The sequence below is a fragment of the Sturnus vulgaris genome, chromosome W, assembly GCF_052056855.1.
Source record: "Sturnus vulgaris isolate bStuVul1 chromosome W, bStuVul1.hap1, whole genome shotgun sequence".
Taxonomy (NCBI): domain Eukaryota; kingdom Metazoa; phylum Chordata; class Aves; order Passeriformes; family Sturnidae; genus Sturnus; species Sturnus vulgaris.
In genome coordinates this window covers 66804361-66822403 of record NC_142282.1, presented here as the reverse complement: position 1 = coordinate 66822403, position 18043 = coordinate 66804361, and positions in this window count along the sequence as shown.

The following is an 18043-nucleotide window of genomic DNA, read 5'->3' as shown; positions in this document are numbered from 1 at the left end:
TAGGCACTAACCGGAAATGGAAAGCTGCAGTATGGAGCCCCACACGACAAGTTGCACAAGCTACCGAGGGACAAGGTGGATCGAGTCAGGTCGCAGAGCTAAAAGCCGTCCAGTTGGCTTTGGATATTGCTGAACGAGAGAAGTGGCCAAGGCTCTATCTCTACACTGACTTATGGATGGTAGCTAATGCTCTGTGGGGTTGGCTGGATCGCTGGAAAAAGGCCAACTGGCAGCGCAGAGGGAAACCCATATGGGCAGCTGAGATTTGCCAGGACATTGCTGCCCGAATAGAGAAACTGACCATAAAGGTTCGACACGTGGATGCACATGTACCCAAAAGCCGGGCTAATGAAGAACATCACAACAACGAGCAGGTGGACCTAGCTGCCAAAGTGAAAGTATCACAGGTGGATCTAGACTGGCAGCACAAGGGAGAATCATTCCTAGCTCGTTGGGCCCATGATGCCTCTGGTCATCAGGGGAGAGATGCAACGTACCAATGGGCCCGTGACCGAGGGGTGGACCTTACCATGGACAGTATCTCACAAGTCATCCACGACTGCGAGACCTGTGCCGCAATCAAACAGGCCAAGCGGGTAAAGCCTCTGTGGTACGGTGGACGATGGTCGAAGTACAGGTATGGGGAAGCCTGGCAAATTGACTACATCACCCTTCCCCAAACCCGCCAGGGCAAACGCTACGTACTGACCATGGTGGAAGCAACTACAGGATGGTTAGAGACCTACCCTGTGCCACATGCCACTGCCCGGAACACCATCTTGGGCCTAGAAAAACAAGCCCTTTGGAGGCATGGTACCCCTGAGAGAATTGAATCAGACAACGGAACCCATTTCAAGAACGGCCTTATCAACACGTGGGCCAAAGAACATGGTATTGAATGGATATATCATATTCCTTACCATGTGCCAGCTGCCGGGAAAGTTGAACGATGTAATGGACTCCTTAAGACTACTTTGAAAGCACTTGGTGGTGGAACCTTCAGAAATTGGGAAATGAACTTGGCCAAAGCCACCTGGATGGTTAACACCCGAGGGTCCATCAATCGAGCCGGTCCTGCCCACTCTGAACCCCTGCACACAGTGGATGGGGACAAGGTCCCAGTGGTACACATGAAAGGTATTTTAGGAAAGACTGTTTGGATTAATCCCACCACAGGCAAAGGCAAACCAATCCGTGGGATTGTTTTTGCTCAAGGACCTGGTTGCACTTGGTGGGTAATGCAGAAAGATGGGGAAACCCGTTGTGTACCGCAAGGAGACCTAATTTTTAGTGAGAACTGTATGTAAGGTTTCATTTCGTATTATATATCTGTAAGAGGGTATTGGTTTGGGTGCGATGTAGATGGTAATAGAATAAGGGGTGGATTATGTCCTGGGGTACAATGCAAAAATGTGTATTCTATCACCATCTGTTAAAATGTGGGAGGGGTGGTGATCCTTATCTCTGTGGGAGATATCCTCTGACGATGTGCCATCTGATAAGATGGGGGGATGATCATCGTTATCTATTCACAACCCATCCTTCCTCCAGAAGATATATTCCGTTAATGGGCCATTAAGTCCTATTGTGTGACTGATAAGATTACATCACCCCATTGGGAGATGCCCCAACCAGGGGCAGGAGCCAAGCCTTTCCTACCTAGATAAAAAACTGGGGTTTGGGACCCGGGGGCAAACCTTTCTACTGGATCCCAGAGGAAAGTCGGACCTTTTTTCCACATCATCGCTGGATCTTCGGAGGAAAACTGCACCTTCTACAGGAGCACTGCTTCAACAGAACCACATCTGTCATCCAGGAGGACTGCAGCCACCATTTATACGGACTGCTACCAACACCCTGACTGACAGGGTGTCAGGTTGTATTTCTGACTGTGTTGGTGGTTGTTTCTTTTATATTATTGCATGTATTTTATTTTTTTTTTTTCTTTTCTCCTATTAAATTGTATTACTGACTTGGAGTCTCGCACTGGTTTTACTTTCAAACCAACACAATTTTAAAAGAAAAAGAGGATGAAGATAAAAAAAAAGGTTACCTGGGAACCCCTCGATAATCTCCCTCCTCCATATAATACAGAATATACAGGAGACCCCCCCCCCCCCCACTCACCCATTTCTCCTCCTGGTACTCCCATAGCTCTAAGAACTCCAGTCAAAGAAATACCAGGAGAGATAGTATCACCAGAGAGGAGGGAGATAACAACACAAAGGCTCACCTTTACCCCCTGCGGGAAGTCCCATTAGCAGGACAACAGGCTGGCTTAATTGGATTTGTAAATGTTCCCTTGAACACAGGGAAAGTGAGAAACTTTAAAAAAGAAATGGGAAAACTATTAGAAGATCCTATAGGGGTATCAGAGTGACTAGATCAATTCCTCGGACCAAGTATCTATACTTGGATGGAATTACAATCTATATTAAGTATCCTATTCACCACGGAAGAACGGGAAATGATCAGACAGCCTGGAATGAGGGTATGGGACCAGGAGCATCAGATTGGACCTAGGGGAGACCAGAAATGGCCATTAAATAATCCTAACTGGGATAATCAAAATGATGTCCATCGCCAGAATATGATGGACTTAAGATGGATACTCGTTAAAGGTATCCGAGAATCAGTTCCTAAAGGACAAAATATTAATAAAGCCTTTAGTGAACAACAAAAAAAGGATGAATCCCTTACAGACAGGTTGGAGCGGCTGAGGAAAGATCTCCAAATGTACTCTGGGATAGACCCTGACACACAAGTGGGTCAAGCACTCCTCAAAACCCAAATTGTTGCTCGATCATGGGGAGATATTAGAAAGAAATTAGAAAAGTTATATCATTGTCCAGATCGCGGGTTACAAGAATTGCTAAGAGAAGCACAAAAAGTTTATGTCAGGAGGGATGAAGAGAAGCAGAAAGCAAAAGCAAAAATCTTTATAGCTGCAGTTCGTGAAACACAGAAAGAAACCCAGCAGAAAGGGGGTGGGAAACCACAAAAACCCCCACCGAAACAAGGAAATTAAGCAGGAAATAATTCACCAAGGCGAACCTGCTTTTATTGTTACAAGAAAGGTCATATAAGGAAAAATTGTAAAGAACGGATACAGGATGCAAAAATGTTCCAGGAAGATGAATAGGGGTGTCAGGGGCTGTATGTATTAAAAACCATACCATCCAAAGAGCCAGTGATAAAATTAAAGATTGGTCCCCAGGGAGAGGAGGTGGAATTTTTAGTAGATACAGGAGCCAAAAAATCCACAATTAAACACCTACCAAAAGGGTGTAAACCTAGTAGAGAAACGGCACTCGTGGTTAGAGCAAAAGGTGAACCATTTCGGGTCCCTATTATTAAAAATGTGCAAATTGAGACCTAAAACAAAATTGAATTAAAAGATCTGCTGTTACTGCCAGAGGCAGAAAATAATTTATTGGGGAGGGATTTAATAACAGCATTGGATTTGAAAATTGAAGTATCCCAAGGGCAGCTTAAAATTTTTGCCTTAACCCAAAAGGACAAGGAGCAAATATGTCCTGAGGTGTGGTACACCCCTGGGGAAATAGAGAAGTTCAAAATGAAACCTATCAAAGTGAAAATCACTGATCCCGATTTGCCTATCCGAGTTCGTCAATATCACTGGAAGGGAGACAGGGCCTTAAGCCTCTCATAGAAAACGTTTTGCAGCAAGGGGCTTTAGAACCATGTATGTCCCCACATAATACTCCTATTCTGCCTGTCAAAAAGACAGACGGGAATTGCAGATTGGTACAGGATTTGAGGGCTATAAATCAGCGAACTGTTACCAAATTTCCTGTAGTAGCAAACCCTTACACTCTCTTAAACCAGTTGTCCCCTGACTACACTTGGTATAGTGTAATAGATCTAAAAGATGCCTTCTAGGCATGCCCATTAGAGGAAAGTAGTAAAGATTACTTTGCCTTTGAATGGGAAGATCCTGATAAGGTCAGGAAACAACAACTGCATTGGACAGTATTGCCTCAGGGCTTTACAGAATCCCCCAATCTCTTTGGATAAGCCCTAGAAGAATTAATGCAGTCTTTTGAGTCACCAGAAGGGGTGAAATTGTTACAATATGTAGAAGATCTATTAATAGCAGGAAAAGATGAGAAATCTACTAGAAATGGGACTATAAAACTTTTAAACTTTTTGGGACAACAGGGATTGAAGGTATCCAAAGCCAAATTACAGATCACAGAACCAGAAGTAAAATATTTAGGACACTGGCTAAGTAAAGGGAAAAAGAAATTGGATCCTAATAGAGTCTCTGGAATATTAAGTCTGGGACCTCCAAAAACCAAAAAAGAAGTGAGAAAAATTTTGGGATTGCTGGGATATTGTCGTCAATGGATAAAGGGATTTAGTGAGAAAGTAAAATTTCTATATGAAAAACTTACCACTAATCGCCTAAAATGGACAGAAGAGGATGATAAAAGTTTTGAAAAGGTCAAACATGCTTTAATTCAAGCCCCTGTACTCAGTCTCCCTGTCTCGGTTTGAAAGACAGGTATGGTCTAAGGAAAGGCAGGAGCCCCTTTTCTGCGATGCAGAGTGCAATCCCCCTCCCTTTTAATTATTTTAGGTCCAATTCAGACACCTTCAGGCAGGAGATATGGGGATGAGAATAACAGTTCTTTACTGGTATTTAACAAAGCAGAAAAAAACAACAACAGCTATAAAAATTGGCAACAGAAACAGTCTAGCTCCGCTCCAGTCCCTTCTGGCCGCAGGCCGTCTCCCTGTGCTGTTACCGGTGCTGTGGGGGCAGGGCAGGTCCCGCGCAGTTGAAGAGGGCTGGGTGATGGCGGCCGCGGCCCAGGGGAGAGAGGGGATGGGGAAAGTTACTCCCCCCTCACGGTGTCGGTCGTGGTGCTCAGCAGAGTGTCCGGAGGTAGTAGGGTGAGCTATGAGAGCCGCGGAGCGATGTCCAAAGGCAGGGAGCGTGGATCTCAGCGCTGGGATGACAGGGGAAGATGCCAGAGAAGAGCCCAGGTTGTCTTCCCACTCCAGGAGCCAAGCGAGAGCCAGTCCCCCGCTCCAGACCCCCCTATCCCACCTTTCCTTTTCCGGTTCCCCCCCCCCCTCTCCCTCCAGACACCCCCCTACGAGAGAACATTATCTGTCGTTTTAAGGTGTAGCCACAATTACTTAGCATAACAATGGGAGAAATTCCACAGAAAGAAAAGCGAAGCATTCAACCCCCAACACTCCCAGACTTGGAAAGACCATTTCAGTTATTTGTAAATACCTCTGATCAAACAGCATATGGGGTACTCACCCAAGAATGGGCAGGCAGTCGAAAGCCAGTGGGATATTATTCTAAACTGATAGACCGTGTCAGTCAGGGTTGGCCCACATGCCTCCAGGCCCTAGTGGCCACAGCACTTTTAATTGAAGAAGCCCGAAAAATTACCTTTGGGGCATCCCTAGCGGTCCACACCCCTCATAACGTAAGGGGAATTCTGAATCAAAAAGCTGAGAAATGGTTAACCGATGCCCGAATATTAAAATAGGAAGATATTCTAATCACTTCCCCAGATTTGGAGCTAAAAGAAACAACTGCCCAAAGTCCTGCACAATTCCTATATGGGGAATCGGGAGAAAATTTAGAACATGATTGTGTGGATGTTATAGAATTACAAACAAAAATTAGACCTGACTTGGGAGAATTTGAATTTAAGGATGGAGTAAAATTGTTTATAGATGGATCTTCTCGAGTGGTGGAAGGAAAACGAAAATCGGGATATGCCATAGTAGGAGGAGAAGAATTGAAATTAGTAGAATCCGGACCCTTAAACGCAGCATGGTCCGCTCAGGCTTGTGAACTATTTGCTCTTTATCAGGCATTATCTTATTTAGAAGGTAAAAAAGGAACGATATATACGGATTCTAAGTATGCCTATGGCATAGTCCACAAATTTGGTAAAATTTGGGAAGAAAGGGGGTTAATTAACACTCAAGGACAGGGGTTGATATATCAAGAATTAATTGTTAGAATACTAGAGGCTCTTAGGGGCTCCACTGAAATTGCTGTGGTCCATATAAGAGGGCACCAAAAAGGAACAAGCTACCATAGAAGAGGGAATAATCTGGCTGACAAAGAAGCAAAAAAAGCAGCATTGGAGCAAAAACCGCTTTCTGTATTAAGTACTACAGATAAAGATCTCAGCCCCAACCAGGAATTACAGAAGCTATTTACTCCTCAGGAAAAAGAAGAGGTAAAAAAATTAAAGGCAGAACAGCATTAGAATAAATGGGTTTTACCAAATGGCAGGGAAATTCTACCTAAGACCCAGGCCAGACAAATTATTGAACAATTACACCAACAAACACGTTGGGGAACCAGAGCGCTAGCAGACCAATTTTTAAAAATTTTTGGATGCATCGGCATTTTTGATATTGCAAAGCAGAGCGTACAGGGTTGTATAACTTGTCAGAAAATTAATATAAAAGGTATGAGACAAGGTCCATCAGGAGGATGGAAAACTGCTTACAGATCCTTTGAAAGAATACAAATAGATTTTACAGAATTACCAAAAATAGGAAGGTGTAAATACTTACTAGAGATAGTAGACCAATTAACCCACTGGGTAGAGGCATACCCTGCAGCTAGAGCCACATCACAAGTGGTAGCCAAAATATTGTTGAAACACATAATCCCAAGGTATGGCCTGGTTCGAGCAATAGACTCAGACCAGGGGACGCACTTTACATCAAAGGTGCTTAAGTTACTGATCCTGGCGCTGGGCATCAGCTGGGAGTATCACACACCTTGGCACCCTCAGAGTTCTGGGAGGGTTGAAAGGATGAATCAAACATTAAAACAACAGCTGTCAAAATTAATGATTGAGATTAAAATGCCATGGACAAAGTGCCTCCCACTAGCCCTGTCTAATATACAAACAATGCCAAATTCGAAAACAGGGATTTCACCATATGAAATGCTGAATGGTATGCCTTACCCTAAAGGAGTACACCTTGATCCGACCTTAGTTCAGGACCCTTCTCTTCAGAATTACATAATAACAATCAGCAAAAACTTGGAAGAATTAAGAGAGAAGGGGATTTTAGCTCAAACTGTCCCTCTAGGATTTGCCATACATAAAATTAAGCCAGGACAACATGTGTTAATTAAAGTATGGAAAGAAGAAAATCTAAATCCAAAATGGGAAGGACCATATTTAGTTCTGTTAACGACTGAAACAGCTGTGAGGACAGCTGAAAAGGGATGGACACACGTGAATAGAGTCAAGGGTCCTGTAACCCCTCCTACTGCAGGTTGGACAGTGACATCTGAGCCTGGAGACCTCAAAGTGCAAATTCGGAAGACTTGATGTCAATACCGGATCAATTCGTCTCGAAGGTCTCCTAATCAGGACTGAAAGTCACCTGCCCCAAACCCGGGTGTAGCCCGTTCATCAAGAAAAGGTGTCCATATTGTACTGAGTTGTTGTGGTGTTATTCCTATGGTGGGTATCCCCCATTCGCATTATGCGTCCAGTGTAGAAGAAATGAATGTAAGGAAACTATTAAGGTACTTAATACCCTATCATCACAAGGAGAAATCGAAATTGATGATCATAACTGGTGGAAGTTATTTGAGAATGGAATGAGGAAAAAGAAGAGAGCCAGAGCAGACGTATTGGCAAGAAAGTGCCGAAAAGGGTTGCGTATACTGTGCTGTTACTGCTGTACCTCGTACTAGAATGTTAAAGCTAAAAGTTGGGACAAAATTAAGAAATGCTACCAAAAGAGAAAAACGAAGTGGGAGACTCCAGGACATATTCCCTGCTGCCAACAAGATTAAACAAACCTCGGCTACTGGCAGCAACCCCGTAGGCCTTGAGGGAGGCAGAGGGATGAAAATGGTCATGGGAGTCATCCTGTTGCTAATGATGATAAAAAGAAATAATGCTGATGCTTGTTCCAAGTGTTACCAGACAATTAGGTACGGCGGACGCACGGTATCCACCCTGCCTTCCATACACATATCAATTCGGCCTGCTATAATAAACACAACTTAGAAACTTGCAGTATTATAGGAAGAAGTTACTGGGTAGCCACCAATTTGGGAAAAGGAGGGTGGGCTCCATCAGCATACCAAAGTTGTCCAGTAGGAGAGACACACCTCTGCTTCACAAAAGAAAGTATGGGGGGATATTCAGATCAGGGAGGAGTGCAAGATCACTACAAGGGGGAATTGTTAAAAAAATATAACTAAAGTGTACAAAGGAACAAGGACAAACCATGGGGGAAATTTTAACTTGTATGAGAAAATAAAACAACTCAGCGAACAGGACTTACCCACCTTAGGAAAAAATTTACTTGTAGAATTGATGAAAGAAATCACTACTGAACTGAACTGAACTCACTGTTGGATCTGTGGAGGAATGCAAATGACTGAACAATGGCCATGGAGGGGGGAGGGATTGGGCCCAGAGCAGTTGTTACAGTGGAATCAAACGGAAATATCGAGGGGAGTCAATAGACCTGAAAGGTGGGTTCTAAGTCGTGATGTGATGGGAGAGGTATGTATAACATGTCAGGGAACTAACTTTACCCAATATGTGGGGCACACCCCCTGTAAGACTATCCTGATTACAAATGCAAGCAATCAGTCTTGGTGGCCCAAAGCTCCAGAAGGATATTGGGGAAAGTTAAGTAAAGGTAATTGTATAAAGAACAATTTTACAGGACTATGCTGGTATAATAAAAATAGAGCCAACCCATATGAAGAAGTAAAAAGTGTAAGGACCTATTGGCAACAACCTGAATCAGTTAAACTAAGCTGGAAAGCCCCAGACGGAATATTTTGGATCTGTGGGAAAAGAGCTTATAATACCCTACCAAAAAGATGGAGAGGGACATGTACTCTAGGGATTATCCAGCCTGCGTTTTTTACATTACCAAAGGAAAAGGGTAATAGAGTGTTAGGAGTTCCCTTGTATGAAACTTTGTATCGAAATAAAAAGAGCACAGACATAGGGGGAACACAAATCTGGAAGGATGATGAATGGCCCCCAGAACGAATTATCGAGTACTATGGACCAGCTACCTGGGCTCAAGATGGGAGCTGGGGCTATCACACTCCAATTTATATGCTAAATAGAATTATCAGGCTACAAGCCATAGTAGAAATTACTTCCAACCGGACAGCTCGAGCAATAGAATTGATAGCTAAACAACTTACCCAAATTAGAGCAGCAGTATATCAAAACCGAGTAGCTCTGGACTATCTATTAGCTGAAGCGGGGGGAGTGTGTGGGAAATTTAATAATTCTGAATGCTGCTTAGAAATTTATGATAATGGTGAAGTAATTACTAAAATTGCAGAAGAAATAAAACGAATAGCCCATGTACCTGTACAAACCTGGAACTCTATGTTTAATGGTAATTGGTGGAATAACCTGTTGGGGGGAGCTTGGTGGAAGAAATTAAGGTTTATGTTAACATGTGCATTATTAGGACTACTGTTCATCCCTTGTCTTGTTCCATGCTTCATTCGACTAATCCAGTCAGTGGTTCAAGGAATGCAAGTTGCTACAATACCAATAGACCCTGAGAAGGCAACAAAATTAATGGCAGTAGATGAATTAAATCTAGTACAAGAGGTACTGACAAAATTTGAAGCCAGAACACGAATCAATGGGATAAAAAAAGAGAAGTGGGGAAATTGTGATAATTGATAAAAGATTTCTGTTAATCACAAAAGCATTGGGGTTTGTATAAACCAGAATACTAAGCTCTGAAGTGAAGCATGGACACTAGATAAAGGAAATTATATGATTAAATAATTCTGTTTAAAATCACCTTGTTATGTTATATTATGTTGTATTATGTTACATTATAATATGTTATGTTATATTTTCCAAATAAGTTGTATCAGCTACCAGCTTGCAAAATCGGACTTTCCAAAAAGCCCTTCCTGCCTTTGTCTAATCAATACTGCCTATCCCAAAAACCAGACTCCCAGAACTTCTCTAGTGGTTGTCTACAAGGACCAGATGGCTATCTGTGAGTGCTTATCACCCAAAGGCTTTGTGATTTTGTGTAAGGATGTTTATTCAACCACCACTGCTTATGACAACAAAAATCCAAAAATTTATTGATTACAACGAGAAACCACAGTATAAGAAGAGGCTGCAAACCGAGGTTCGGTGGAGCTTGGAGTGGGTGGTGACCCCTCACGTTCCCCAGCGCGCTGCTTGCTCTTTCTATATCAAATAAAGCAATCTAAATTTTGCTGAATATCGAGACTTTTGTCTCTCATTTATAACACACCCACCTCCTCCTAAGGCTGTGGAGTTTTCTGTTATATTTTGTTTGCCACGCCGGGAGGTGTGCCTGCCTCTGCTGTCCCAGCCGCCGCTCCGGGGTTCCTGCGGCAGCCCATATTCGCCATCCAGCCCGCCCGCCATTACCACGTGAGGGAGATGAGCCCCCTGCAGTCGCAAGGGAATCATCGCACCTGCCCTGCCCAGCTGGAAACCAACAGCACTCCTGCCGGCTGTGACCATAACTTCACCAAAGGGGAAAGTTCCTGACAGCCAAGAGAAGACTCTTACAGGATTTCTGGGTTTGTTTGTTGTTGCTGACGTTATTCTTCTTTGTTTGCCTTGTTATACATCTACATACTAGTAAAGAACCGTTATTCATTTTCCCATATCTTTGCCTGAAAGCCCCATAATTTTGGAGTTAAAATGCTTCAGAGGGAAGGGGGTCATATTTTCTATTCCAAGAGAGGTTCCCACCTTCCTTGGCAGACACCTGTCTTTCAAACCAAGACAGGTGGGTTTGGTAGTGTTAGGTTGGACTTGATGATCTTAAAGGTCTTTTCCAACATAAATGATTCTTTGATTCTGTAATTTGTCTCAGAGAAAATATCAGCAGAAAGAAATTTGTGACTAATGACCGCTTCTTGTCAAAATGCTTAAGGGAAGTCAAGTGCTGAGAGGATACAGGCATTTCTTATAAAATCAGGATTGGCTGTTCTTTAGCTATTCAATCTATTTTGATGACTTTATTTTTACTGTGCCACTTATATTCACTTAAATAATTATATGCAATTGCTGCTACCATGATGCTAGAATTAGCTGCATTCTGACAGGCCTAGAGAAGAAAACAACTATACACTTCAAAAACATCAAAGGCAACTTATCCATAAGAGTACCTTTTTCGAAGCATGCATAGGAGGGCAAACCAGATGTGGCACATCAGAAGGACATGATGTGGCAGTTTGTGCAGGCAGAGCATGTAGGAGGATGCAGCCACCCCTCCCAGCTCCTGAGGTGAGCTCACCTGGTGGTTTTGCCTACCTAACTAGGACAGACACAGTGATGGTTTCCACAGAGTCAAAAGCCATTGCTAGCAGGAGCATGAAAACCCAGACAGAACTCTCTCAGAAGCACACAGCTGTCCATGTCTCTGGCTGCAGGGAGAGTTTGAGCCTGGCATCAGTACTGGAGGGCAGCAGAGATGACACCTGCATGTGGTGTGATCAGGTGAATGATCTGCTCTGCCTGGTGGCAGAGCTTAAAGAGGAAGTGGAGAGGCTGAATACTATCAGGGAGTGTAAGAGAAATAGACTGGTGGAGTCACACCCTTCCATCCCTGAGAGAAACGCAGCAGATGGAAGCTTGGCAAGAGTCAGAGGAGCCCCGACCCTCTTGTCATCAGGTAGAAGGAGACCTAAAATCGAGGGGGAATGAAAACAGGTCCGTGCTCAGGAAGGGAGAAGAATCCCCTCCTGGCTTCCCCCACCTTCCCAGATGCCGTTACAGAATAGGTATGAGGCCCTGGAACTTAAGGGTCAGGAAAATTATAGTGGAGAATGTCTATCTGGGGGTTTGTCCAGAGGAAGTTAGTCAAACCCACACATTACAACTAGGGATGTTAAGAAAGAAGGGTAATTGTTGTAGGTGACTCCCTTCTGAGGAAACTGAGGGCCCTGTATGCTGACCACACCCATCCCACAGGGGCAGGGGAGTCTGCTGCTTCCCTGGGACCTGGGTAAGGGATATTTTAAGAAGACTCCTGGACTCATTTGACCTTTTGATTATTATCCACTTCTGGTTGTCCAGGTTGGCAGTGACACAGCTGAGAAGTCCTAGGGTAATCAAAAAGGACTTCAGGACACTGGGACAGTAAGAAAGAGGAGGAGCTGGAAGCTGTTGTGCAGCAGGACAGCTACAACGTAGCCACCATCACAGAAATGTGGTGGGATGAATCACATGACTGGAGTGCTGCAATGGATGGCTATAAGCTCTTCAGAAGGGATAGGAGAGCAAGGAGAGGCGGTGGAGTGGCTCTGTATGTTAAGGAGTGTTTTGACTGTATAGTACTCAATGATCGTGATGATCAGGTAGAGTGCCTAAGGGTAAGAATCAGGGGAAGGCCAACAAGGCAGAGATCCTGGTGGGAGTCTGTTCTAGGCCACCCAATCAGGATGAAGAGGTGGATGAATTATTCTATAAATAGCTGGCTGATCTTTCATGATCACCAGCCCTTGTTCTTGTGGGAGACTTTAACCTGCCAGATATCTGCTAGGAACTCAACACAGCGGAGAGGAGACGTTCTAGGAGGTTCCTGGAGTATGTGGAAGACAACTTCCTGATACAGCTGGTAAGAGAGCACACCAGGGGCGGTGCCCTGCCAGACCTGCTGTTGACGAACAGAGAAGGGCTAGTGGGAAGTGGTGGTCAAAGGCCATCTTGGGCGCAGCAACCATGAAATGATGAGTTTTTGATTCTTGGTGAAGTAAGGAAGGGGGTCAACAAAGCCTCTATCTTGGATTTCCAGAGGGCAGACTTTGGCCTATTTGGGACCCAGGTTCAGAGAGTCCCCTGGGAAAGAGTCCTTAAAACCAAAGAGATCCAGGAAGGCTGTAGATACTTTAAGAAAGAAACCTTACAGGCCCAAGAGTAGCCCATTCCTATGTGTTGAGAGACCCACCTGGCTGAACAGGGAGCTTTCACAGGAACTCAGGGAAAAAAAAAAAAACATTTATGACCTTTGGAAGAAGGGTCAGGACACTCAGGAAGAGTACAAGGATGTCATTGGGTCATGTAGAGAGAAAATTAGGTGAAAACTCAGCTAGAACTCAACAGCTGTGAAAGATAATAAAAAGTATTTTTATAAATACATCAACAACAAAATGAGGGCCAAGGAAAATATCCACCCAGTATTAGATGGGGGGGGGGGGGACAACATCGTCACCAAGAAAGAGGAAAAACTGAGGTACTTATTGCCTTCTTTGCCTCAGTCTAACAGAAAGACCAGTTATCCTCAGGGCAGCCAGCTTCCTGAGCTGGTAGGGACAGGGAGCAGAACAGATCCTCTGCGATTCAGAAATAAGCAGTTAGTGATCTGAGACACTTAGACACTCACAAGTCTATGGGGTCCAATGGAATTAATCTGAGGGTACTCCTCCTTTTATGACCAGATGACCCACTTAGTGGATGAGGGAAAGGCTGTGGATGTATCTACCTGGATATCCGTAAAGCCTTTAACACTGTCTCCCAAAGCATTCTCCTGGAGAAGCTGCAGCCCATGACTTGACAGGTACAGTCTTCTCTGGGTTGGAAACGGGTTGGATTGCCAGGCCCAGAGTGCTGGTGAATGGAGTTTCATCCTGCTGGTGGGTGGCCACATGTGGGTTTCCCCAGGGCTCAGTATTGGGGCCAGCCATCTTTAATATCTTTATTGATGATCTGGACCAGGGGACAGAGTGCACCCTTACTAAGTTTGCAGACACCAAGTTGGGTGGGAATGTCAATCTGCTGGAGGGCAGGAAGGCTCTGCAGAGGGATCTGGACAGGCTGAATTGATGGACCAAGGTCAATTGCATACGGTTCAATAAGTCAAAATGCTGAGTCCTGCACTTTGGTCACAACCCCCTGCAGTGCTACAGGCTGGGGGCAGAGTGGCTGGAAAGTGCCCCAGCAGAAAAGGACCTGGGGATGCTGGTCGACAGCCAGCTGAACATGAGCCAGCTTGTGCCCAGGTGGCCAAGAAGGACAATGGCATCCTGGCTTGTATCATAAATAATATGGCCAGCAGGAGCAGAGGAGTGATTGTCCCTCTATACTCAGCACTGGTGAGGCCACACCTTGAGTATTGTGTCCAGTTCCAGACCCCTCACTGCAAGAAAAACATTGAGGTGCTGGAGCAAATCCAGAGAAGGGCAATGAAGCTGGTCAAGGGTCTATAGAGTGAGTCATATGAGGAGCAGCTGAGGGAACTGAGGGTATTTAATCTCTATAAAAGGAGGCTCAGGGGAGACCTAATCGCTCTCTACAACTACTGGAAAGGAGGTTGTTCCAAGATGGAGGTCAGCCTCTTCTCCGAGGCAACTAGCAACAGGACAAGGGGAAATGGCCTCAAGCTGTGCCAGGGGAGGTTCAGGTTGGACATCAGAAAGAATTTACTCTTGGAAAGGGTGGTTAATCATCGGTACAGGCTGTCCATAGAGGTGGTGGAGTCACCATCCCTAGAAGTGTTTAAGAAAAAACTGGATGCGTCACTTAGTGATATGATTTAGTTGACAAGGCGGTGTTTAGTCAAAGGTAGGACCCGATGATCTTGGTCTTTTCCAACCTTTATGATTCTATATAATTCTTTTAAATTTTTATGTATATAAATACAGTTTTGATAGATATTTAGTAGTCTGACTAGGCAATAAAACTTCATTTCAGGATAAAGCTTTGTAAACTCACATCGAAGTAATGTTTTTATTACAAAGGCTCTCCCCAGACAAATTTTTTCATTCATTATCTATGTCAAGAAACAGTGATAAAACTAAAGTAATAACAAGGTGTCCTAGGGTGACTTTATGGTGCTTGTATCCCCAATCGTCTGTTCTGTTTATGCTGGATATTAAGTTCTGCACCTTTAAGACTGGTTCTGAGAGTGAAGAGGGGGAAAAGAAGCGCACAGTTAATTTGCAGAAACTTCACTTGCTCCCCCACATTCTCTTTCACAGACTGTGTTGTCTGCAGCACAGACAGCGGGAGAGAGCTCTCCTTTGCTTTTTAGTTATTTTTTAGATAGCTGAGACAGAGAAGTTCCTCAGACTGTGGTTTTTCTTTTTATTGGAACTGATTGGACCTGCTCTGGACTGAAAACCCAGAAAAACACTGGGAGCTCATGCCTGTGGCCCACTGGGGCCCGAGACATGGCATTTTCCAGTGAAGGAGGGACTGATAGAGACTGAGCGAGCCAACCTACACCCCACAAAAAGGACTTTCTGAATTTGTGTCCTGGAGTACAATGCAAAAATGTGTATTCTAGCACCATCTGTTAAAATGTGGGAGGGGTGGTGATCCTTATCTCTGTGGGAGATATCCTCTGCTGATGTGCCATCTGATAAGATGGGGGGATGATCATCGTTATCTATTCACAACCCATCCCTCCTCCAGAAGATATATTCTGTTAATGGGCCATTAAGTCCTATTGTGTGACTGATAAGATTACATCACCCCATTGGGAGATGCCCCAACCAGGGGCAGGAGCCAAGCCTTTCCTACCTAGATAAAAAACTGGGGTTTGGGACCCGAGGGCAGACCTTTCTACTGGATCCCAGAGGAAAGTCGGACCTTTTTCCACATCATCGCTGGATCTTCGGAGGAAAACTGCACCTTCTACAGGAGCACTGCTTCAACAGAACCACATCTGTCATCCAGGAGGACTGCAGCCACCATTTATACGGACTGCTACCAACACCCTGACTGACAGGGTGTCAGGTTGTATTTCTGACTGTGTTGGTGGTTGTTTCTTTTATATTATTGCATGTATTTTATTTTTTTCTCTTTTCTCCTATTAAATTGTATTACTGACTTGGAGTCTCGCACTGGTTTTACTTTCAAACCAACACAATTTGCCATCTCTTCAGAACAGCGAGAGGTTTTATTGTTTCATAGTATTCATTTTTTATGCTTGTGAATACTTTGCTTGTTAAATAAACAGGGTTTTTTCACTTTTCTCCAAGGAAATCTTTTCCCAAACCAGTAGGGGGAGGGGCCTCTTGAATCTGCTTTCTAGAAGGACCCCTTTGGAAGTTTCCTCCCAAATGTTCCCTAAACCAGGACACAAAGTATCTGATAACAATATTGAAAAAAGGGAAAAAAATTTAATTACATATCCATGAGCAGTAAAAAAATAGGTCATTAAGGTTGAATTACTGGTTTTGTCTATCAACTAAACATTGTAAAATTTGCATCTTAAATAAAAGCTTGGTTAAGAATTAAGTGTTTCCCAAAATTGATGAAGCTTTGTTGTTGCTACTTTTGTAAGGGAGATACTAAACCATGCAGTGTTCATAGAATCACAGAATATCCTGAGTTGGAAGGTGTAAGGGTCGGTCCCAAGTTTCCCTGGTTTTTTGCCTCTCAACTGTCACAAGGAGACCTCGAGGACCCCCACCCAGGTTGACTCCAAACAATGGTTTCCTGGCCTGGCCAGGGTGGATGCTTGTCAAGTGACTGTGTGCTGGTGTATTGTGTTCACTGGACTGTGCTGTTGTGGCACCAACCAGAGATTGTGTTGTACCAACTGGAGACTGCATGTACTGCCCAACCACACCTGTCTCCCGCAGCACCACACAATGGTCCATAAATCTTCCCACTTGTTGGCCAGAAGCCACTCACTTTGGAAAAGGACTATAAGAAAGCGACCCTCTGGAGAAGCCTTTGAGTACTCCCCATGGATGAAGACTTGTCTATTGGCTGGCCCATGAGGACGTCCATCTCGTCTCGTTGGTAGCTATTTTCCCATCCCCTTCTTTTTCTCTCTCTATACTTTGTTTCCTATATCTCTCCCCTCTATCGCAACTGAGTTGTTGGCATTTAATAAAAATGCACTGCTATTGTTGAATAAACTGATTTTGTCCCCTGCATTTTTCCTGTTTGCACCTTTGAGATCAAACGAACCATCACGACCCTCGCTCTGTATTAATAGTGGATCGTGACAGAAAGGACCCATCAGAATCATCGAGTCCAGCTCCTGGCCCTGTGCAGGACACCCCAAGAATCCTACCATGTTCCTGAGAGCATTGTTTCTTGAACTCTGTCAGACTTGGTGTTGTGACCACTTCCCTGACAAGCCCATTCCAGTGCTTGACCACCCTCTGGGTGAAAAACTTTTTCCTGATATCCACCCCAAATTTACCCTGACTCAGCTTCATACTGTTTCCTCGAGTCCTGTCACTGGTCACCAATGTGAAGAGATCAGGACTTGCCTCTCTGCTTCCTCTCATGAGGATGTTGAAGACTGCTTCATTCTTATGTTGCTTATTCACATGGACAAAACCCTAGCATCCCACAACGCATCTGATGGAAATTACTCTCAAAGTTTATTACTTTTAACACTGTGTGATCACATATTGAAAACTGAGTAATATCTTGTTCATTTTTTCCTTTGAGTAATATTAATGATATCTAACAACTGTCAACCTTCAGAGTTATCACAAAGCAACTACATCTGTAAACTAAATAAAACCAGAGGCTTTAGCAAGCTAAAGAATATTGTAGATGAAATCATAATGACAAAATTCAATATTGCTGAAGGCTTTGGTGCAGGATAAATTAAGGGCAAAATTCCTAAGTCTTCTGAAAGCTTCCACTGCTTTCTAAATGCAAGCACGGTTTTAAAATAATATACATACACAGGCTACAAAATTTTTTCCCCTTAGAAGATAAAAAAATGGACTAAGTCTTGCTTAAATTTCAACCAATATTTCTCATTACAGCAAATTGGTTTATTCATTTGTAGAATATATCATGCTGTTTATTAGCTGATAGCTAAGCACGTTATCTGTCAGCAACTGTCTACTTGCTTACATATCTGTTAACAAATCTAACATTCAAGTTTGAAGAAAAAAATTCTCATAACAGTGAGATGAGAAGCATTTCATATCTCAGTGGAACTACTGCAGAGTAGAAACTTGCCAGCTATAGGCCTTGATTGAATATATATATATATATATATATATATATATAGCTTACCTTAAAGGAGCCCAGCATCAGGA